The following is a 24,040-nucleotide window of genomic DNA, read 5'->3' as shown; positions in this document are numbered from 1 at the left end:
TGAGAACTTGACTCTAAAACTCCCTCTAAACCCCTGACCACCTGTTTGGAGATCATGGGACTTTCTCTGCCCTAGAAAGCATTGAACAAGTGAATTAATGGACTTACAGACCTTCCCGTGTTGTTTTCTGGCTCTGCCTTGCCTTGAGATTCTTCTCAGCAACCTCAAAGAACCCAGAACTTGTGAGTACTTCATAAACACCACAAAAAGAATCAAAATATTTACTGTGGGAGATGACTTTTAACTCGAATATTTGAAGGATGATATAGACTGGAGTCTTTTGCAAAATAAAAAAAAACAACAAGCATTGCTTTTTCATTTAAGTGAAACACCAACCTTTAAACATTAAGTGGCTCAGCTCTGTTCTTTAATGTCACCATACTTCAACCTTAACAAAATGAAAATAGCCATGAATATCATCGACCTCTGGACACAGATACCTTTCCACATCCTTCATTCCACATCCAGCAGCCTTTCACAGGCCAGACCAAAAAAACCCAACAAAAACAAACAAACAAAAAACCCAACCAAACAAAACCAAACAAAACAAAAAGACTTTCACACAAAAGTCTAGCCATTCATCAGAAAATCTGCTCAATAAAAAATGGTAAAATTTTAAACTCTCTCCTCCTCTCTGGTTTCACTCAATGACTTCCAGATTGCATCCATTTGATTTACAAAACTAAAGACGTGCTCCCCCCTCCCCTAATTACCAGGGACGCAAATTCAGTTTTGGATGGAAACCTTTTGACAGTGCCTCTTAAGTCCTCCCCAAAAGTTCTGCCATTGGAATTTGTCCAACCGTTTTGTTGATGATGCATAAGCTGGAACCAAATGGAGATGATTTTTCCATTAACGTCTTTGGCTCTGCAGAACCAACAGGACTAAAATATTAGTTTTGCTTGCTAAAGAATCCACTATGACTCAAAGACACAATGAAACAGATCTTTTGGGAAAGGGGCTTATGTTCCTAAAGAATCACTTTCCTAACTATAACCATACCAGTTTTCAAAGCTGTATACAAAAATCTTGTGTATTTTATTACAGACAGCCAAGAGTCCAAAGGTTCAAACCTCCAAAAGGCCTTGAAAGACTTGGAGCAAGTAACTGAATATTCTGTCAACAAGATTTTTATTTTTTTCCTTTACATAAAATGTTCATCTTGACTAAAATACAGATTAAAAGAAAATTACTAAGAACCAGAGTTGAGGCATTGTTTGGATTTTTCTGAGTCCTTGAGTCCATTAAGAGAGTGGAGATAGAGAAGACTGTTTCTCTATTGGAAAATAAAACGTATTCTGAGTGCATGTTAGCTGGTGTGGTTAAAGATACGGACTAGTGAGGACCTAGATGAGGCTGGAGGTCCACCCGGAATGGAAGAATACTTCTGTAGTTACTGTTTATCACCTTATGCTAAAAGGTTTCTATATTGAGTGGTGTTTAACAGAGAGGCTACCACCACCTTCTTACTCCTCTTTTGGTGTGTTTCTGCCTGGGTTTAAAAAGAACTAAAAGTAAGACTAAGGTTCTCTATGAAGTTACACACTAAGGAAGACATTACCTGGACATGGAGAGCTACAGTGGACAATGTGGTGACACAAGAGGTCTTTTCCTCACCTGCAGGTCACAGCTTGCCCCTTGCTTTTCTTCCAGCGCTCACAAAAACTCAATCCCATCACAGATGCATTGGGTTATTAGAATCATAGAATAATTCAGGTTGGAAGAGACCCTCAAGATCATTGAGCCCAACCAAAGGAAAAGATGGAAGAAATGTTTCTACATTATTATGCTCTTTCAAGGTCTTTCATGGCAACCTTGGCTGAAACATGAGTTACTCTCCCAGAGGTGGCATGGGAAATGGTCTTACCTCATATTTAAAACCTCATTTGTGATCACTGCATCTCCAGTTGCACAGATTGGTGTTTAGCCACTTTGTGTTTCTAAGCGCATTAGTAGAGCATATTGCTGTAGAGACACATCTTGATATTAATATTTGCTGTGTCCAAAGGTATGAGAAGAAATCATCTGAGGCATCATTTCTTTTGTATGTGACTGCAATGATAGAGAAATGTGCTCCCTGTTCTGCAACTACTTCCTTATTTTTTCAGTTAAAAAAGGCAAATTGCAGCTGATCAAAATTATAGTTTCAAGACCATTTAAAAAGGTTTAAGCATCAACAACATTTGGCTGAAGAGCAGCAATGACACTTATTCAGTGAGTGTAGCAGAGGTAATCTAAACAATTTTCTTTTATGTGTGTGTGTGTACATGCTTTGGCCTTTGGGTCTACTCCAGACTCATTCATCATGCAGTAGCTTCACGTAGCAAATAAAACTAAGAATGTGTACCACAGCAACATATAGGGACCTCTAGTAGGATCTGGGCCCCATGATGTTTTTTTGCATAAACATTTACTAACAAATGGCTTCTGCCCTAAGTAACAGCAAATCTAAATAGGATAGTAAAAATAAAAATCAAATAGTCAGACAGGAAACATTTTCACTTGCAAGGGCCTATCTGTAGGAACCGGGTCTGTGTTCAGAGGACAGAAATCGTAGAATCATAGAAACATAGAATGATTTGGGTTGGAAGGGACCTTCAAAGCTCCCCCAGTGCCCCCCCTGCCATGAGCAGGGACATCTTCATCAGCTCAGGTTGCTCAGAGTCCCGTCCAGCCTGGCCTGGGATGTCTCCAGGGATGGTTCATCCACCATCTTTCTGACCAACCTGGTCAGATGGTTCATCCACCACCCTCAGAGGCAAAACTTTCCTCCTCATGTTCAACCTGAATCTTCCTCCTTTAGTTTAAAACCATCACTCCTTGTCCTATCGTAACAGGTCCTGCTAAGAAGTCTGTCCCCATCTTTCTTGTAGGTCCCTTTTAAGTTCAGAAAGGCTGCAGTAAGGTCTCCCCAGAGCTTCTCTTGTCCAGGCTGAACACCCCAGCTCTCTCAGCCTGTCTTACCCCTGTTCTCCATCCTGATGGCCTTGCTGTGGCTACCTTGGAAATGCCCAAATGTTTTTGAAAGAGACGAATTTAAGATATGCATTGGGCTGCATTAACATCCAAAACATTGAGCCCCAGAAGAATCCAAACTTTTCCCCCAGGTGGAGGTTCTCCTCCTTAAAAGCTGTGGCTGTGGACCTAAGGCAATCTTGAGGGTTTAAAAAATGGGTGTGTGACAAGGCTGGTCTTAAAAGTGGACACATATTTGAGCTTCACTGACATCATAAACATACCCAGTGCAAAATTTTGGTACCATCTAATGACTGGCTTGGCTTCAAGAATGTATGCAGTGTTACACCTTTATCAGTGACTGACACTTTGCGAACTATTTCATACTGGAATTTCTGCAAATTCTCTCACTTGGAAACCTGAAGAAGTTCAACGATAAAAGTGCTATTGCAAGTAATGCGTACATAAATGCTAAACAGAATCTGGTGGTTGGAATATACTTGAGTTTTATCCCAAAATTTTTTCTTTAATTGTCTGCGCAGTGAACACAGAAGGAAAGAGTTTACAATGGCATAGGAAAAAAAAAGGTTTATACAAGCATCTTATATAATTTGGTGGATGGGATATTTAGGGCAGGTCATGTTTCAGTCAAAGAATGCGTGAATTTGCCTTGATTGCTATAGAAAAAAAAAAAAAAAAAAAGACAAAAAGAAAACCACCAATAAGGTTCTCTCTGACTGTTAATCATAGAGAAAACCTCAGGCATAACAGTTTAGACAAGATACCTAACTCTTAGATACTTACAGTAACATGAAATAACCTCAATTTATTACTCAGTAGTTACAGAGCTTTTTTGTGACCTCTGTATTTAGTACATTTAAGACTGAGAACAAGGACAAGAAGTCCTTTAGTCCTAGAGCTTAGATTAAATAACAAGCTGGCCATGTTTACTCCTCTTTTGGATAGGTAATGTTGTTATAGTCAAATGAGAAAATCTGGGAGTGGGTCCTAAGGGTCATTCTTTGTGTTTTAGTTGGTCAATAGTCTGTGTCTGTTTTGTTGTGTTGGGCTGGGGAATGACCTTGTAGTCCTCCTCCTCCTCGTGGTCTCCTTCATTGTCTCTTCTCTGGAGCAAGTCAACATGTTGACCAAAACCAGATATAGAGGGTGATGGAGATCATTTTGTACTCAAATCTAGAAGACACGAGGACCAAACTGGCTTATTAGCTTGAAAGACTCTGAGAAGTTAAGGTTGAGCAATTACTAAGAGCTGCACTGATGTGGAACAGATCAAGACATGTCTAGGGTGGATGGATGCCTCAGCTAACTTATGCAAAGTTCTCTCACTTGTGAAAAGGTTTCAGCAGTGCATTGTTAGAGATGGGACCCCGGAGTCATTTAAACTGTAAGTGTAAGGCAGTGTTCTGTGTCCTATATCTGTGTCCTTTTCCCATTTTACATGGGGAATGGGAGCTAGCAGCCCTTGCGCCGAGAAGCTGTGGAGTTCCAGAGGAAATCAGGGTAGAGTGTTATGTTCATTTATTTTCAGTAGAGGTGGTGACCCAAAGGCAGGTGTACAGCTTGGAAACTTTCTATTCATTCCATCTCTCTTGGGCTTCAAGTCTCATTTCAGAGCCACAGCTGAACTGAAAAGCTGATAGTGATACCACTTTGGTTCAGGCTTGTAGAACTGTCTCCACCATCATCTTTGTTTCCAGAACTTAGCTTTACTATTCGTGTAGTGCGTTTTAATTAGTAAACTCCCTAGTCTTTACTGCTTTTGCTTCAGTGCCAGCTGACCCCATCACCACTTGCCCCTCAACAGCTTCAGAGTCATGTAGTAGGAAGTTCACTTTATTCACTTTAATTGTCCTTTTTCTGAATTAATACATCTTTTGGAGATATGAACCTTGACAGCATTATTAGTGTAAGATTGTGAGCTGAATTATGCTCCACTTCAATCAAATTGCTCTTGAGTTTCTTTCCTCTTATTAACTCAGAACATTTTACAAGGCAAAAGATTTTATTTTATTTTTTTAGGTTTTTAAATAGACTGAAGCACAGAGGTTAAGTGATCTCGGAGTTTGTGTTGAGCACTCTGTAAATCAGCTCAGTGCTCAAGGAGATAATAAATATTAGCAATGACTATAAAAACATTGAGCCAAAGAAAAGACAGAAATAGCTCTGTGTTAGAAGAAGATAAAAACATCACGTAGCTAAAGAGTGCGAACACATCTTGAACACTTCTGGAATTTTTGGTTCTCCCCCTTTCCACCCAGAAAAGGACACATTTGGATCAGAAGAGGTTCAAAGAAAGGTGACAATCAAATGGCCACATCAGAAGTTCCCAGCTCTTCAGCTTGTTAAATAGTGCAATTCATGAGGGGTGATGAGGTGAGAGAAAATGAACAGGAACCTCTATCAATTAAATGGAACACCCTGTGAATTTTTGGAGTAATATACTTCAAAACCAAATGAGAGGAAGGCTTTTTCTGCCAAGTTCATATCCTGTAGTTCATTGTCATAGGAAGCTGTGGAGTCCAAATGTACAGATAGACTCATAAAATAAAGACACGACCATGGAGGATCCATCTCACGGGATTATTAAATTTAGGAGTCTGGATTCAACTTCCAACTCAGAAGCTTCTGAGCTTTGTAGTGTCAGATCCTGGGACGCTATTTCAGATACAGGATCACTCTCCGCATTCTATGTTTCTTCTACTCTTTCTCTATGAATTGCATTTTAGGACAGGCTATACAGATTTTTGGCTTTGCCAAGCATAACCACCAATAAGAAATGTGGGAACAGACTTGTTCTCATAACCAACACTTCTACTTTTGCTGTCTTCAGGTCACCAGCAATAAAGTGGCTGTTTGTCTGACAGCCAGAAGATGATAGACCCAATCACTTGGGTCTGAACCATTGATGTTCAGATCTTCCTACTATGGTGCCTCCTATTTCTCCTCCAGCCACCACTACTATGAGAAGGATCTTCCTCAGGCTACTGTTTCAGTTCTATTTCCATTTGGGGCACAAGGAACTGTATTGTAATGAAATATCTAAGGCAAAATAAAAGAACTATTTCAATGCACAGAGATCTCCTCAGGTGCGAGTGCACAGGGATGATGAGGTTTCTTTGGGGCCTAAACTCACACCTCACAATGGCAATGAACTCATCTGGGCACTGAGAAATATCCTGTATCTTTTCTGTGAGATAAATTAAGGTTGAAAGGATAAATCCCTGAAAAAAAATCCCTATGAACTTTCTTAAATTTACACAATTTTGAGTGAAACAAAGGTGAAAAAGACCTTTGATTTGGATTGTTTGTGCTGTTCTATGTAACGTATTCGTGTATTCTAATGTTTTGCACAACCTTTTTCAGACCACTTGAATGGTAGCTCTTCAATGACGTTAAAGTCTCATGAAGAGAATGTTCACTGTTCAGGAATTTGTGGTATTAGTCAGTTTGCAAGAGGTTTAAAAAATTTAAGTGAGTCATTGTGTTACTTGCTTTGGACATCTGTCACTTATTCCACAGCCTCTAGATGGGGCTTTTAAAATGAACCATATAATCTCATTACATACCAATGAAGAGTGTTGGATATATGTTAGTTTTCAGAACTGCATAATCTCATTACATACTAATGTAGAGTGGTGGATATATGTTAGTTTTCAGCTCTAACATGAATTAATTTTTAAAAGCTATTAGAATATAAAAGACAAGAGCTACCCAAGATGGGCAGCACAAATGAAAATCAGTACATATGCAATTTCATTTTGACAAAGAATAACAACATGGGTCTAATAAGAAAGACTGCTAGAAAAAAAAATTAGAGCACAGGAAGGTGATGCATGAGCAACTTTTTATGTCTGAAGGTGAGCAATAGAAAATGTTCATCAGCATCGGGTCATCTAGAGAGGAAATGAGGTGGAACCTTGGGATGGTATGGCAATCTCAAGTAGTCTTCACAGCTCGAGAGACCTTGATTTTCTTATAGACACAGACAGTTTTATTGAGTTGCTCAAATATCAGTGTTTTGTACCCTTTTGGACCAGAAACCAGTAATCAGGAGAAATCATCCAGGGCAACTCAAATGACACTAGATGCCTTCATGCAAGCAATCAAACCTTTTCCCAGATCTTCAATTCCGATGGCATATTAATTACTCAAAACACATTTAATCATGTAAATTAGGTAAGCTAGTTTACATGTTGTTTCCCACCCTTAATTTCTCTCTGTCACACAATGAGATCCCATGATCACATATGATCTGACTGTAAGTTTTAAGACATTCTCAGAGACTGTAATATTTTCTTCCAGGGCTGCTAGATATAAACCTTCAGTTAAATAATAGTTACATCTTATAATTAATAAAGTATATTACTTAGGTAGCACAAGAAACAGTGTCTGCTCACACAAAGCTCTGAGGATCTTGTACTGTCTTTCCAATCTGTAATAGGAAATATATTTTATATTTTGCACTATATGAGCTAAACAAAGTATACAAAAAATCTCGTAGCCTTAAAAAAAAAAAAAAAAACAAAAACCCAACATTTTCTTGAAACCTCAGAAAGCTGCATGGAAAATTAAGACTTGTTCTTAGGGACACAGAGATGAGATGTTTTCTAAGAGTCACCATGTAAAGACAATTATCATGGAAGAGGCTAAAATGGCAGGCAAAATAATTTTAGTTTTTAGAAGAAACCTCCTAATCATTGGAGCAGAGGAGTCCTAGGATAAAGACCAAGGAATGATACAGGATTCCTGGGACTGGACATTTCTCAGATCAATTAACAATAGTTATTATTTAGCCAACTGCCTCTGGAGGAATGCACCCTCGTACTTTCAGGGTTGTATCTCTACATTGAGCAAGCCCAACTCTTGCTGTCTTTCACCATAGGTCCCACTTTCACATGTGTCAATAATTTTTTCCTGCTGCTCCATCACTTTTGGCCCCACATCTGGAGCTCTACCCAATGCTGAGCAGAGCTGAAGGACTTTGACTTGGGTCTTGCAGATGCTTCTTTTGCCTAAAGCATGTGTCAGTGCGACACTGGATTTTGTGGCATCTGTGACATTACCAATGTATGGGGAGCCTGGGGTTGACTGTCCCCTCTCGACTTTAACCAGCCATTTAGATGAGGGGATTGAGACCATTATCAGCAAATTTGATGATGACACCAAGTTGGGAGGGAGTGTTGACCTGCTGGAAGGCAGGAGGGCTCTGCAGAGGGATCTGGATAGACTGGAAAAATGGGCCGATTCCAACGGGATGAAGTTCAACAAGGCCAAGTGCCAGGTCCTGCACTTTGGCCACAACAACCCCCTGCAGCGCTCCAGGCTGGGCACAGAGTGGCTGGAGAGCAGTCAGGCAGAAAGGGACCTGGGGTACTAATTGACAGGAAGCTCAACATGAGCCAACACTGTGCCCAGGTGGCCAAGAAGGCCAATGGTATCCTGTCCTGTATCCAAACGAGCGTGGTCAGCAGGACAAGGGCAGTGATCCTTCCCCTGTACTCTGCACTGGGGAGGCCACACCTGGAGTATTGTGTTCAGTTCTGGGTCCCTCAGGTCAGGAAAGAGATTAAAGTGCTGGAGCAGGTCCAGAGAAGAGCAACAAGACTGGTGAAGGGACTTGAACACAAGACCTATGGGGAGAGGCTGAGGGAGCTGGGCTTGTTTAGTCTGGACAAGAGGAGGCTTAGAGCTGAGCTCAGCACTCTCTAGAACTACCTGAAGGGCAGTTGTAGCCAGGTGGGGATTGGTCTCTTCTCCCAGGCAGTCAGCAATAGGACAAGGGGCCATGGGCTTCCACTCTGCCAGGGGAAATTTAGGCTGGAGATTAGAAGGCAATTCTTGGCAGAGAGAGTGGTCAGGCATTGGAATGGCTGCCTAGGGAAGTGGTGGACTCACTGGCTCTGGAGGTTTTTAAACTGAGATTGGACATGGCACTTAGTGCCATGATCTAGTCAATGGACTGGAGTTGGAACAAGGATTGGATTTGATGATCTCTGAGGTCCTTTCCAACACAGTTGATTCTGTGATTCCCCATCCTGCAGTTGTACGAGTGAAAATCCCTGAAGAAATTCAGAACGTGGTGTTTCTGCACAAAGAGATGAAAGAATGTGACAGAGATGGATGAAGTATGTCTTTATCTGCAAATGCCACCAGCCTAAAATTCTCTTCCTCCCTATAAAGCTAGCCTCTCACAAACTCAGATAATGATGTTTCGATCAGTTGCTTGTTTTTCTTGTTACCAAAGAAACTAAGAGTGAATTTCAAAAACTAGCCAAACTTGCAGCTGACACACAGTTTCTTTTCTGACAAATGTCAAAGTTTTTCCTGTTTTAAGGAATAATTGCAAGAAATGGAACAGTACCTTGATACTGCAAAAGTTTACCGTAGTAGCAGGTAGAAGTATAAACCCAGTGGCTGGGCATGGGGTGTGAATGAGAAGCAGCATTCAGTGGGGGAGATGTAATTATCCAAAGAGAAGACTGTTGCCATCATTACAGTGACAAAAGTAGCAAACTTAAGGAAAAACCAAACCAAAGCAAAACAAAAACCAGCCACCAGCCAACAAGCCTCCACTCGTTTTGTTCAGTTATAGGTGTATAACGAAATTGTGCATTGAGATAGTCTTATGAACCCTAGATTTTGACTCTAAAATAAATCACAAACATGTAGATAGATGCGTCAGAGTTTTTCTGTTTTGTTTTGTTCAGGTGTTTAAGAAACTAATCAAATTAGTGTTTAAGAAACTAATTAGTGTTTAAGAAACTAATCAAAACCACAAGATCAAGAGAACTTGCGGCCACAAGTGAGCTAAAATAGGCTAGCAATCATCTCAGCTGCAGATATTGTGTCTCAGCCAGTAATTTCATCCCAGGGATGCAGCATGTGATAGATGGAAGGGATCACTTGCTAGGACTGGTTCTCTCTAACTCAAAAAGGTGCGAGAAAATAAGAATTTGCTAATGGAATAGTTTTGAAAGAGTGGGAAATAACATGCTAAAATACAGAATACTGTTGCTGAGAAAAAAATTAAATAAAATAAAAAGTATGCCCAAACAAACTTCTCTTCTGGAGCTCCACCTTCTTTGTACCAACTAGGCATAACTGGTAATATTTATTAAGAAATATTATTTTGTTTCTAGCTTCATCTCTTTATTATTAGAACATATTTATATGCAATGGGGATTATTAAATTGAGATAAATTTTGGTTGGTTTTGAGTTTCTCCAATCTCTTTCTCTGTTATTTGTAAGAGTCCTGAGCGCTTCTGTAGCTTTAGAGGAATACCAAGGTTTGGGGGATGAGACTGTTTCTATTTTTTCTTTTTTTTTTCTTGGTATGATTGATTTGGTTTTATAAATTCTCTTAATTTCAGTAGTGACCAGTTAGCTGCATGACTTCCAGACTATTTCTTATTTAAAAAATAAGAAGAAATCATTGCAACATAGTGAGATTTCCACCTCCCATTGAGCGTTACTCCTTGACACATTTTTACGCGTGAGTGCCACAGCGCAAAGTGAAGCAGGAGATTCATCACACAGAGTCATCCCCCCTCAAAAGGTAGGATGGATATTTTTATTTTCACCCCAGCAAGGATTTCCACTGGTGACAAACCTCAGTTCAGTTAAATCCCTCAGGCGAAAAGTGCACAGAAGTTGCTACTCTGCTTCTGCCCTTTTAAGAGTCAGAGCAAATAGCTTTACAGTCTTTCTTTCAAAGAGAATACGCTTCCCAAAGGCTGATTCTCAGGAGGCATAAGTGGTTGCAGGAGCTTTACATTTTTTCTCATTACAATTCAGGAAGCTGTAATGCTTGGCGCCCGCTGAGGATTTATCTATCTCCAGAAGTGTAGCCAAGGATGAACAGAGGTAAACTAAGTTTATTCTCTTCCAATTTGGGCAGCTGGCAATTTACAGCTCCGTGTGGTGGGCCTGGAACATCAAATAAGTGAGGTTATCCACTTGTTTATTGACTCCTGAGAAAGAGTCCTGTGCCAAAAGAGAACAAAGATGTCTTTATCATTCCTAAAGAATAAAGCTTGGCTGAGCACGGCATGTCAGATGGACCAGAAAGCTAAAACAAACAGGGCAGAAACTGATTGCAGACTCATTTCCTATGGAAGAACACACTTTTGTATAACTTTAAGTGTTTTCCATTGTGTGGGAGAATCAGAATAAGGCAACAACTTCAGAAGACTGTGAGTGGTGTTCAGGTTGACTCACATCTACCACTGTCAGCTCGAATGCCCAGACCTGGTTTTGCATCTGACTTTAAACCATAGTCTGGTACCCAAGAATTCCCTCTGATATTTTTTCCCCTCTGTTTTTGTATTTTGCCTGCTGATCAACCCCCACCTCCGACGTGCCAGGAGGTTTGATTCAATAGCCTTCCTCTGAATTGCATCAGCTTTCTTATTATCTGATGGTCTTGTTGGTATGAGAGACTTCAGGGCATTAAAACACCTTCTTTCAGGTACTGCATTGGTAAGAGGCAGAATATTTCCTACTTGGCTTCTTGTTATGCTCATGTAAAGTGTTTTAATGATTTGTTTCTTTTTATGGCTTGAAGGTGGTTGGGAATAATCTGCAATCACAGCAAGGAAAGTCATGATAAGTGAATTCTGGAGGCAAGAAAAAAGATCATAGAATTGACTAGCCGTACTGTAATGAGATAAAAAAAGCTGATTATGCATCATAATTATAAAGGAAACATTTGTAGTTTTTCCACAAGGAGGCTGGAGCATTGCACTTTTGGTAGCATCAGGCATATGCTGTCAGTATATACAAAAAAACCCTTTTGAAAGATCACTGAAATTGAAAGTTCCCCCTGACTTTAATGGAATTTGGATCAGGTACAAAACACTTGTTAATTAGCCAATTTATAAAAGTTTAAAAATTGAATATGAAGTCTCTGTAAAGAAAGAATGCTTAATGAGTTTTGTTAATGGCAAACATAGTCCTGAAACACCAGACTTTCCCTACCGTCTCTCAGAGCTCTGAGTGGGGAATCAGAATTTTCCAGCAGTCCCCTAAACAAGATCAGGGACCACCATTTTCTAAATCTTCCTCTGATGTTTGGAATTGATCCACAAAGGTTTTGAAAAGACAGGTGATTCAGGCAGACAGACAGCCCATCAACCAAAACGTCTGTGTGTCAAGCAGGACAAGGTCATACAGAATAAATGAAGCTCTGAGCATCACAGGAGATGGGTGTCATTGCTTGACAGTATTGTATAAAACCATAATGGTAAAATCAAAACCAGCATTGAAATCCGATTGATTGTCCTCCTTTTTGGTGCTGAAGATGACCTCAGCCACAGTAAGTGGGAGTCAGTAGGGAAAATTGCTCCTTTGAGAAGAGCAGCCCATCCAGTGACTTACAAATTTCCAAGAAACACTTGGACGGGTGAACTGAGAAATGGAAAAATTTCACCTGAATATTTGAGAAACCACTTCAAAGGACCCTGGAGATCGATTTAATTGAGGGCTAATTTGTTTTTGTGAGTATAATTTACCAATATTTTCTTCTTGCAGCACCACAGCCCAGGAGGCTCAGAGCAGCCTGGTATGGGAGACAGAGACCTTAATCCTCAGCAACAAACTGTCTCCTGCAGCCAATGGTGCTGTGAATTGTAGGAGGGAAGCTGCTCCTCTCAAAGAAGTCTGTAGAGTCCTCACGAAGCTGGTATTACTCTTGTCCTCCTATTGTGCTTCATCTTTAACTGCATCTTTACAGCTGATGCAAAGATTAGTAAAGACTTGTGATATCAGAGCTTTCTTTATGGTCCTTGCTCTTGGATCTGAACCGTGGGGTGGAAAGTCTCCATTACTTTTCCCATTAATCAAAATAGTTGACAGTCCCTCCTGATGAGAAGACAAGGCCATTAATGAGAACTCTGTAGGCTGTGATATCAGAAAGTCAGAAATGAAATCGTTTGCCTGGATCTTCCCCTCTTTTGGAAAGGATGGCAGGAGGGGACCAAGAGGTGAATGTTGAGGGATGGGGATACTGAGAAAAGGTACTGAGAGAGCACTTTCTCAAAACTGTTGAGCATTTCTTCATACCTTCCCAGAGGTAATCCCGCTGATATGGACAATAAGGGACCATAGCAGGAGATACTGTCTTCATTCAGTGCTGACAGGACTGGAGCATCTTGACAGCATGTTGTGTTGGTGGCATGTGAGGTCTTGGCAGTGGCGAAGGTTGGTGACGGAGCACTTGAGCTGACAAAATCTTGCAGGGCTGAAGGTCCGTGTGAACAGATGCATTTCCCATTTCAGGAGAAACACCCGCCCCACTCTCTTGAGCGATCAGCGTTCAATGCAGATGCTCAATCATCTCTGGCACATGATGTCTTTCTGATCCCCAAACGAAATCTTTCTGAAACCTTCAGATGATCAGCCCATTGCAAACAACTAACGATGTTTGTCTTCATTTCCTGCACTATCTTCTTTCTCTATGTTTCCTTCTCCAGTTCCACATATTTTTGTCTTGCCATGCTTTGTTTTCTCCAGCTTGTGTGCTTTTCAAGGCCAGGTGATCACTGTGACTGCAAAACCAGAGTAAATAAATGACACTGAGTCCAGGAACAGTGAATATATAGAGTAGTATTAAAACACTGTTATGTTTGGTATAATGATTTCATCAATATCTTCAGATCAACTATGGTGTCTCAAGCATATAGGGAAAACCTGGATGCTTCAGTATTCTCTCGGGTGATGCAGCATGTTTTGAAATCCTACCAGACCATTCCTCTTTCTTTTGCTTTATTTTTTTCATGTATTATGTCCTGGCTAGTTCAGAAATATTACTTGCCAGAGAAACAAGTCCCTGTTCTTTTATTAAAAACAAGAAGAACAGAGGACAAGTGTTCTAAGAGGGAACAAACTTTATATAAGGTAAAAAAAATCAGCTTTGCAGTGACCTTCTAGCCAAAGCAATCTTCTCGTTTTCCATTTGCAGTAAGGTTTTGTTCCTTCACTTCCAAAGAGATCTGAGTATCTAAAATAAAAATACGCAAACCATTCTTTCACTTTCCAAAGCTCCTGGCATTGAAATCTCCATAGCAGAAGACTTTTATGTTTCTTAGTGATTCTTTGTGATTCTTACATCGATTTTTTTCTTTTTTCAGAATGACACCATCTCTACCAGCAATTCTTAAGTAATCTATTCTGGTGCTTACTAACCTTTTAAATTACTTCCCTTTCTTTTTTGGTCTTCAATACCTTGTATCTTCCAGGTCAAGGTGAACCAGCCCATCAATATGCTCTACCTTATGTAAGAAAGTAAAGGTCAATAAAAAAAACCTAGTTCTTCCATGCAGTCAAGATTTGGCCAAGCACCTTCATAGAATTACTTTGATTTGCTGAATCTACAATTTCAGCCAGATAGCTAAGTCTCCCAAGGAGTGGGATGGCAGGTACTATGCTCTGGTTTTGCTCTATCCACAACCTCTTAAAGTATTTTCATCCTTTTTCATTCCTTCCCAGTGAACTCAGACTTGGTGACCCTGGACCCAGCTGTTTAGGTGGTCAGTAGTCATTCCTTGGTGAAGAGTTGAGGAGACATGGTTGACTTTCCAGAGTACCTTCTCTCCATTCCCCCATCTTGATGTTCTTCAAAGGTGAAAACTGAGTCACTGCATTCAGTGTAAGTCAAAAAACACTGATGATCAAGATATTTGAGATCTATTTACATCTGCCAGTTAATTTGTTATTGCTTATGCCTGTTGACAGACACTATTAAGAAAATAGTGCCTGCAGAGAAAGTTATCTCCTCTTTACACCCCTTGTAGTCACCTGGGAAACATGCTGTTTCTGATACTGTTATGCGTATATTACGTGGGAAGGGAAGTATCCAGTCTGTACTTTCGCCTCCAGGCATGCTGTATTGATTGTGCTCTCATCAATGCATCATTTATTTATTTCAAGTCAGCTCAGCAAGGCCCATCCTGGGAAATGAGTTGGATGGGTTGCTTCCAGAAAACAATTATCAGGTGATATTTCTTCTAAACTGAATTTTAACTCAAGTCTGGATGAGAAAGCTGCATTAAAAGCATTAGTAAACGTCTTTATTGAGTGTGCTACTTCGACTGAATTTGAATTAATTTTCTTCATGCAGTCAGAAACTTTTCTTTTTCACAGTTTTTCCTTTTCACAGATTTAGTTTGAGAATATTAAGATATTAATATCACCTTGGGACAGAATTAATGTAATTTTTTAGTGGTTTTGAGTTGGAATGAAGAAAATGTAAGAACTTACTGTTAGCTCTGGTCTGGGAGACCAAGGTCTTTCTGGGCTCTTTATCTGCAGGTGCCAGGCACCTAGGAAGGAGGACACAGATGGGACAGACCTTTACTGACACCCAGACTGATCAATGAGAATATTCCATGCCATTAGCATCATATTTCATATTTAATGAGAGTCTGTTTTTCCAGCTGGTGAGACCTGTTCCAGTTCTGCTCTGTTTTGGTTGAGTTCCGTTCAGGTTTTTTAGTTCAGCCTTTTGATGTTCTGCCATTTTTGTGGTTGGCTTCCGGGACTTTTTTGCCTCTTTGGTCTTTTCTTTCTCTCTCCAGGATCAGCTGTTCAGGACCAGGATTCTCTCTTCCCAGGATTGGCTGCTTTGCATGGATGGAGTTTCTCAGGCATTGCTTTGAGTATCACTTGTTTTATGTTTAATTTTCACTTTATATATACTACTAATAGTAGTATATTAGCGTTATTTTGTTATCTTATTAAACTGTTTTTACCTTAATCCACAAGCTTCTCCCTTCACTTTTGATTCTCTCCCCTGTTTAAGGGTGGGGAGGCTCATGAGAAGCTCAGGACAACTGATGCTGAGGTATCTATAAGGCTTTCTGCAATGCACAGGAAGGCCTAGAATTGGAAACCCAAACACTGAAGTGGTCAAGTTCAAAGGTACAAAATCATGCAATTTAAAATAAAGCATGTGAGAGGCCCTTGATATCTCCATAAAGCCAAGGCCTGATCAAGGTGCTCCTCTCCATTGCAAGCCCATGGGCTGCAGACTGAGAATCATAGAATCATTTGGGGTGGAAGAAACTCTCAAGGTCATGAAGTCCAACTGTCAGCCCAACACTGACACTAACCCATGTCCCTAAGAACCTCATCTATATGTCTTGTAAACCCCTCCAGGGATGGTGACTCCACCACTGCCCTGGGCAGCCTGTTCCACTGCTTCACCGCCCTCTCCATGAAGAATTTTTTCCTAATATCCAGTCTGAGGAGAGGTCCCAGAGACTGCAGTCCAACCCAGAGCCTTAACCACCCATAGACTCTTTCCATCGCATGTAAAGTAACCAGATTTCCAGCAACCAATGTTAAAAGTAAATACTGAACACAAGGTTTTGGGGGAATCCCACACTGTATCTCAGTTGCCTAGTTTGATCATTATAATCTTTGGGGGAGATCTTATCTCCTAGCTGTCGTCAGAGATGAAATTTAACAAGGGAAAGATGAAATTTAACAAAGGAAAGTGTAGAGTCCTGCATCTGGGCAGGAACAACCCCAAGTTCCAGTATAGGTTGGGAAATTACATATTAGAGAGCAGTGTAGGGGAAAGGGACCTGGGGGTCCTGGTGGACAACAGGATGACCATGAGCCAGCACTGTGCCCTTGTGTCCAGGAAGGCCAGTGGCATCCTGGGGTGTATTACAAGGGGGGTGGTTAGTAGATTGAGAGAGGTCCTCCTTCCCCTCTACTCTGCCCTGGTGAGACCACATCTGGAATACTGTGTCCAGTTGTGGCCCCTCAGTTCCAGAAGGACAGGGAACTGCTGGAGAGAGTCCAGCGTAGGGCAACAAAGATCATTAAGGGAGTGGAGCACCTCCCTTATGAAGAAAGGCTGAGGGAGCTGGGTCTCTTTAGTTTGGAGAAGAGGAGACTGAGGGGTGACCTTATTAATGTTTATAAATATATAAAGGGTGAGTGCCACGAGGATGGAGCTAAGCTCTCCTCGGTGGCAAACAATGATAGGACAAGGGGTAATGGGATCAAGCTGGAACACAAGAGGTTCCCCTTAAATTCGAGAAGAAACTTCTTCTCAGTGAAGGTGACAGAGCACTGGCCCAGGCTGCCCAGGGGGATTGTGGACTCTCCTTCACTGGAGCCATTCAAAACCCACCTGGACATGTTCCTGTGCGACCTCACCTAGGCGTTCCTGCTCCAGCAGGGGGATTGGACTAGATGATCTTTTGAGGTCCCTTCCAATCCCAAACATACTGTGATACTGTGATACTGTGATATTCAGGGCTTCTTGGACCACAAGGCCAATACTCTGTCCTACACTTCCTCTGTTTCTCAAAACCCATATAAATGTCAATGAAATATATTATAAATCTGGCATCATGCAATTCATGCCATACTTGCTGTATCACAGGAAGGACACACGAAAAAACTTGTTTCTTTTTTATGGGGAGCTGGTAGGTGTGAGGAGGACCCCAACAACATTTTGGCCCCATCACATGTGACTATAACCTCCTCATGCAGGCAGCTGGCTGCCTCTGTACTGCCTTATCAGTGATGACACAGGAAGCCCCAAGCACTTTCTGCAGGTCTCGATTCAGGGAACAGGAAGGATGTGGTCAGCAGCAGCAGTTATCAGATGTACTCATCTTAAGAGGCTCGCGTTTCTGCATGGGAGGTGGCAAATCTCTCCCTCCCACCACTGGTCCCCAGCTTATATGGTTAAATGGAAAGCAGAACCAAAGTATCACGTTTTCTAAGTTGCCTCATTTTGCTTCCTGTTTTTGAGCAGCTGCAACCGAAACCACCTTGTCCTGAGAACATAACGCCTTACAGCTTGATTGTTCAAGTAGATTTCAAATAAAGGCCTTTTAATGCTGTTACTGTACCAAACTCTTCTACTAAAGCCAGCATGCCAACTCCACTAGTTAATAAGAACAGGAGCTTTTTACCCACCTCTTCAGCTAAACACCAGAAAAGCATTAAATAAGAGGCACAAGCTTTTTTCTTATCTTCATGTTCCCATGCATGTTAAGTGTTTGAAAGCTTCGCACCGTGTGTTAGCTGCACAGAGCTGTGGTCTTCTTTGAAATATAACCATTTCCATTCATCCTCTCTTTTCACCTGGTGAGCTTGAACTTTGCTTGGTCAGTTCAGCCATTTCTCTGACGTGGGATCAGGAGCTCAAAGCAGAGCTCAAAGGCAGCTGGTGTTCTGTGCTTAATGGTTGAATAATGTTCAGCACTGTCAGGATCTGTTCTTGACAGCATGTTTTCATTTGTAAAAGAGCTATTTTGATGAAGCAATGAGTGTGTAATCCAAATTCATGTAAATTAATACCAACAGGGCCACAAAAATGTTTTTTTAGCTAAAAGAAATTAAGCCATTAAATTTACTGCACTCTTATGTCAGTCTCCCATTCCATTATTTTCACTCTATCTAAGTTTTGAACTTGTTTTGTTGAACGGTACATAAAAGCAACGTTTTTTTTTCAAATAACAACCATCTATTTAATATTGCGCTACAATTAAAACCTTCTCTTTAACTAGAAAGTTGTTAAAGCCCATTCTTCCATCCAGTACCTAAACCCCAAACACAAATCAGCTACAGTCTCAACTGGAAGCTTAATTTGGCACTGGCTAGAATGTACATTAAATAATGCAAATGTCAGAAGGTGCTGCTGTTAAATACACCTTCACATCAGAGCATTTCGCATCAACTGTTAAACCCCACCCTTGCAAAACAGTTTTTTACCTTTTGGAAGCTCTAATTTCAAAATAGCACTCAGGTTGTTCAGTGCTACAGAATTTTCACACAGGAATGGTAGCACAGACCACAGATGGCAGGTAGTCCAACAAGACATAATCAAACTGATTCATATATCTGAGCTGTCGGAAAACAAGTTGTCACCTGCTGAGCTGGATAATCGTATCTGTCTCCTTCCCTCATGATGGATCAGAATAAAAATACTCATATTTAAAGGCTGGTTTGGCATTAGCACTTGACACAGCTGTCCTGGTGTTAATGGTGCTGCTCAAACTTTTCCCATGACATATGAACTGGGGATGTTTAGCCCAGAGAAAAGGGGTCTGAGGGAAAACCTTCTCACTCTCTACAACTACCTGAAAGGAAGTTGCAGCATGGAGGGTATTGGTCTCTCCTCCCAAGTAACAAGTGATAGGACGAGGGGAAATGGCCTTAAGTTGCGCCAGGGGAGGTTGAGGTTGGATCTTGGGAACAATTTCTTCCCCAAAGGGCTGTGGGGCATTGGAACAGGCTGCCCAGGGCAGTGCTGGAGTCACCATCCCTGGAGGGTTTGAACTGACTTGGAGATGAGGTTCTCAGGGACATGATTTAGTGCCAGTGTTGGGTTAATGGTTAGATTCAGTGGTTGTTGGGTCAATGGCTGGTTGAGGGTCTCTTCCAATCAAAATAATTCTATGACTCTATTATTCTATGACATGAGAGAAGGCATTGCTTGAGCAAGGAATGGAAAAGACCTCCTCAAGGACAACTACTGTGTTCTCACTGGCATTTCTGCCTACTTGTATCCCTGTCAGACCATCAATGGAGAACTGCTCCAGCCATACCTCTGTACTCAGTTCATCCTCCTCTGACACTTCCACTTCTTTCTGTAGTTTGTCTCTTTTCTACAGCTACCACCTTCCCTTCCCAGCAGTATATAAAGTTATTACTAATACTTTGCTAGTGTTTTCTTGAATACACACAGTTATGCAGGCCAGCATTAAGAAGCTGTGTTCAAACCAAATACTGTAGCAACCCTACAAGAATTTAGTCTGCTCCCACCATTGTAGAGTTGGTCCAAATTTCTCAAGCGGGAGTTTTCCATTGGAAAGTGCTGTCTGTGCAGTACTGTGATGTTCAGCAGGAATGTGATGACTTCTTCAAGACTGTCTGCGGAAAGCGGGCAGTCAGGTTAGTCATCTGGTCTCCTGCCAGCCCACCTTGCCAGGAACTCTGGCATTACAGTCACCTATGGAACATCCAACCCAGGATTCAGGCTGCCAACTTTCCAGCTCTCCAGGCAGAAAGGATGGTACAACTTGTTTCAACAGTGGACCAGGGTTTACTGTTGCAGAAGTGGCCTGGTACTTTTGCTCCTTAATTATTCCTTAAGCTGACAGACTCCATGGTTATCTACCACATTTCTCTTTGCTTTCCTGGCTTCTTCGTTACCTAGACATCACTGCTGTCTTCTAAGCAATTGTACAAAGCCATGAAGAATAAACAAGCAGAGATGGAGATTTGTCCAAGACTTACCAGTTTTTGGGGAAAACAAGAAGAAACTTTGTAAATATAAAAAACCTTGAGGGAGGTGATTGTCCTGCTCTGCTGTGCACTGGTGCAGCCTCACCTGGAGCACTGTGTGCAGTTCTGGGTGCCACAGGATAAAAAAGATATTAAGCTACTGAAGAGTGTCCAGAAGATGGACACCAAGTTGGTGAAGGGTTTGGAGAGGAGGTCATACGAGGAGTGACTAAAGTCACTTGCTTTGTTCAGCTTGGAGAAGAGGAGACTGAGGGGAATGCTCATTGTGGTCTACAGCTTCCTCACAAGTGGAACAGGAGGGACAAGTGCCGATCTTCTATCTTCAGTGACCAATGACAGAATCCCAGGGAATGGCAGAAAGATGTGCCAGAGGAGATTTAGGTTGGACGTGAGGAAAAGGTTCTTCACCCAGAGGGTGCTGGACACCGGAACAGGTTCCCCAGGGAGGTGTCACAGCCCCAAGCCTGACAGTGTTCAAGAAGAGACTGGACAACGTCCTCAGACACACGGTGTGAACTGTGGGGTGTCCTGTGCAGGAACAGGAGTTGGACTTGATGATCGTTGTGGGTCCCTTACAACTCAGGGCATTCTATGATCCTATGTCCAATTAAAGATGTTGGAGTGGAGGCGGGAGGTGTGGGAGGGGAGGTGGTGAATTCATGTTTTTTTGCTGATCAAGAAAATATTTTAATTTCCTCCCTTTTTCCTAAAGAATGCAAAGTTTGGCCATGTTTTCTATGATACAGAAGTTGCTATGACGTTCACTGGCAATATCTTTCTATATGTTCTCTACAAGGTTAATTTTAAGTGCAAGACCTGCCTCTGTGCATCCATCAGACCATTTCTAGAGAGCTTTAATGCTGACAGACTATCATTTTGTGGAAAATATCCCTTCAGATATTTGGGAAAACGCCACCTCTTTTTTTTTCCTGTAGCTGACTTGTGGTAGGTTTGACAAACCAACTTTTTCTTCTGACTCAATCCCAACTGACTTGCCAAACTCATTAGATCTCAGGCCAGCTTTTTCCTGGAGTTACTTTTATCTAAGGAAAATGAAGCAGCCTTAAATAAATGAAGCTTAATCCAGTGATGTCCAAAATAATCATTTTGCCTTGCAGTTTACATTTCCAACTGGAGGTATGGTAAAATACATAGACTAAAGAGCAAAGACCAGGTTCATAATGAGAAGGTAGGTCAAAAATCAGAAAACCAGGAACAAAATGGCAAAGATGAGAACCTGGAGGACTGCAGCACATGAGAACAAGATTCACAGTGATCTGAGAAGCACCTTGAGGTTTAGTTGTGATTTGTCTCCCTCCTGGTGTTGTCTGTGTCTCAGGACCCCTCTTGTGGGTTCCATATCCTTGTAATGAACAGAGAATGTATGGCTTATTCTCATGGGTTATTGTGGAAGCTGTCAAATAGTAAGTTAAAAACACCTCCTGAACAACACATTACTTTGAGAAAATGGATTGGGTCACTTCTGTCTCCTTTTTGTATCTTTATATCTTTCACTCACGGAACAGGAAATTAAGGAGAAAATACTGAAGATGTGGCACGACACAATTTTATGAATTAACACCTTTCAGGATGCCTTTGCTGTGGATCTGAATAATTGAGTTGGCTTCTTATGTAAATGGAAATAGTAGTCACAGAGTGACAAACAGCCAAGGAAAGTTCTAACTTCAGAGTGCAAAAAAGTGAGCTGTGAAATGTTAGGGGTTTTTTTTTGGCATTGCTCTTTCTCCCACCAATTGAATTGGTTCCTCTGAAAACAGATTGTGGTCTTCCTCTGATCATTCTTGATATCCTAAATTTAGGAGAAAAATAACTATAACTGCAACAAAATTACATATTATCTTTTTTCAAAATGTACCCTATCATTAGACAGACACACAGCACAGGATTATTATCAAGCCCATAATCATAGAATGTTTAAGAGATCTGAAACCTACACAAGTCCTGTATTATTCTCCAGGACCGTAAATGCAGTACAAAATTATAGCCACTTTCTAAGCTGTATTGCTCTGGATGAAATAATACAAATATGCTACAAATTTGTGCAGATATCAGTGCATCTCATCAAGCAAAGTGAACTGCCTTGCTTCTCTCCAACATGAAGCCACTGAAAAACTGATCCAGGTGAAAGAAATTTTGCAGACCTTCTGTATTGCTCAAATAACTGGTGGTACCCAACTATTTCCATCCCAGACTAATATCTCAAGAATTCAAAAAAGTCACTCCTCATTTGCTGTGAAGAAAAAACGGGAGGAACGAGAATGTTGCAAAGGCACAGAAGCCAAGTTTTTCTCTTTGCAAAAGCATCGTCCGCTCTTGATCTCTGCCTCATGCCCATATGAGTATCCAGCTCTTTTAAAGCAGAATCCAGTGCATGGTTTCCAGTCCTTCGGGAAGGCTGGGCAACCACTCAGAACAAGATCAAAATGGTGACATCTGTAACAGTAAACTAAACAGAGCCAGTCTTGTCCTGATGTCAGTGAGCAGGACCTGGCCACATCCACACTATTAAACTCTCCTATTCTCTCAAATGAGGTGACCACATCCAAATCACTTATTGGGAATGATCTCTGCCCTGCACCAACACCCAAACCAAGCCCAGAAATTCTCAGGGTGAGCACTAATTGGCACAGGTTGAAGCATATCAGGGACCAACGTTAAGAATTTAAAAAGATAACTGATCAAGGCTGTGTAACACACCCTGGCACAATTTAATTTTTTGGTAGAGACACAGCCAAATCCTGGACTCAACTCCTAAATATGAATGAGCTGCTCCTAGTGATGTTCCAAGCAAGCGAAAGTTTGGAAGGGAAGGGATACACAGCCCAAAATCTGCTTTCCTGATGACTACTTCAGACTGTTCTGTTGTTGGGCCTTAGTGCATGTGTCAGCTTCATTTTTGCTTCCCTCAAGATCCTTTTCCACTGTCCAAAAGCTTGTAATAGCTTTTACATCATAGAAAATGGCATCTTACAGCTATAAGGGAAAGCATTAGTTGGCACTAAATATCTAATTCAGCCTCTTCTAATCCACGTGGGGATCCTGACAGAAACACAAATCAAATGCAGACGGTGCATAAAACGCTACCTAATTTTCCAATCTGTTCCTATCTCACTTTGGATATGTGCCTATGGTGCAGTGCAAAAAATCATAGCCAATTATCTTTTTGCTATTCAGTTACTCTTGAAGCACAAATAAATCCACCTGGATCATCTACTTAGCCTTTGGCTGTTTCTGTTGAGGATTACAGAAAGCACAACCTTGATAATAAATTATCAGAGGCATATTAACGCTTATGCCATCAGAACATATTGTTCTTATTCAGTGACATGATGAGGTTCTGTTTGCTTCTGTTCTTTGTTAAACAGTACTAGTGGAGGCTGTTAGAGCAAGGCTCTAGTCAGGTGTGCAAGTCTTCCTCAGAGAGGTATGAAAGCCCAATTTCTGCTGCGTTATTTAGATAAAAAGAGCTTATTTGTTTATGCACCATAAAGCATCATTACAGGACAGCAGGAAAGAACAGAAAGTCAGAAAAATCACAGGCTGGCAAATGTTTAATCATGTCCAAAATGGAAAATCTACCAGGAAACATGGAGGAAAAAAACTTGGAGAAAATAAAGAAAAATAGGTTTCACTTGGATGAAAGGTTAGGAAAGGCTTCTGAATTCTACGTAGTCTGGAGTGTTGGCTTGATATTCAGTGAAGGCAAAATATTAAAAGTATAGAAATCTTTTTGAGTATGTGCCAGAAAGGCTTCTCAAGTATGAAGCATCC

This window comes from Columba livia, chromosome 2 (genome assembly GCF_036013475.1).
Source record: "Columba livia isolate bColLiv1 breed racing homer chromosome 2, bColLiv1.pat.W.v2, whole genome shotgun sequence".
In the NCBI taxonomy this organism is placed as follows: domain Eukaryota; kingdom Metazoa; phylum Chordata; class Aves; order Columbiformes; family Columbidae; genus Columba; species Columba livia.
The sequence above is the reverse complement of the archived record's forward strand: the minus strand, read 5'-3'. Positions refer to the sequence as shown.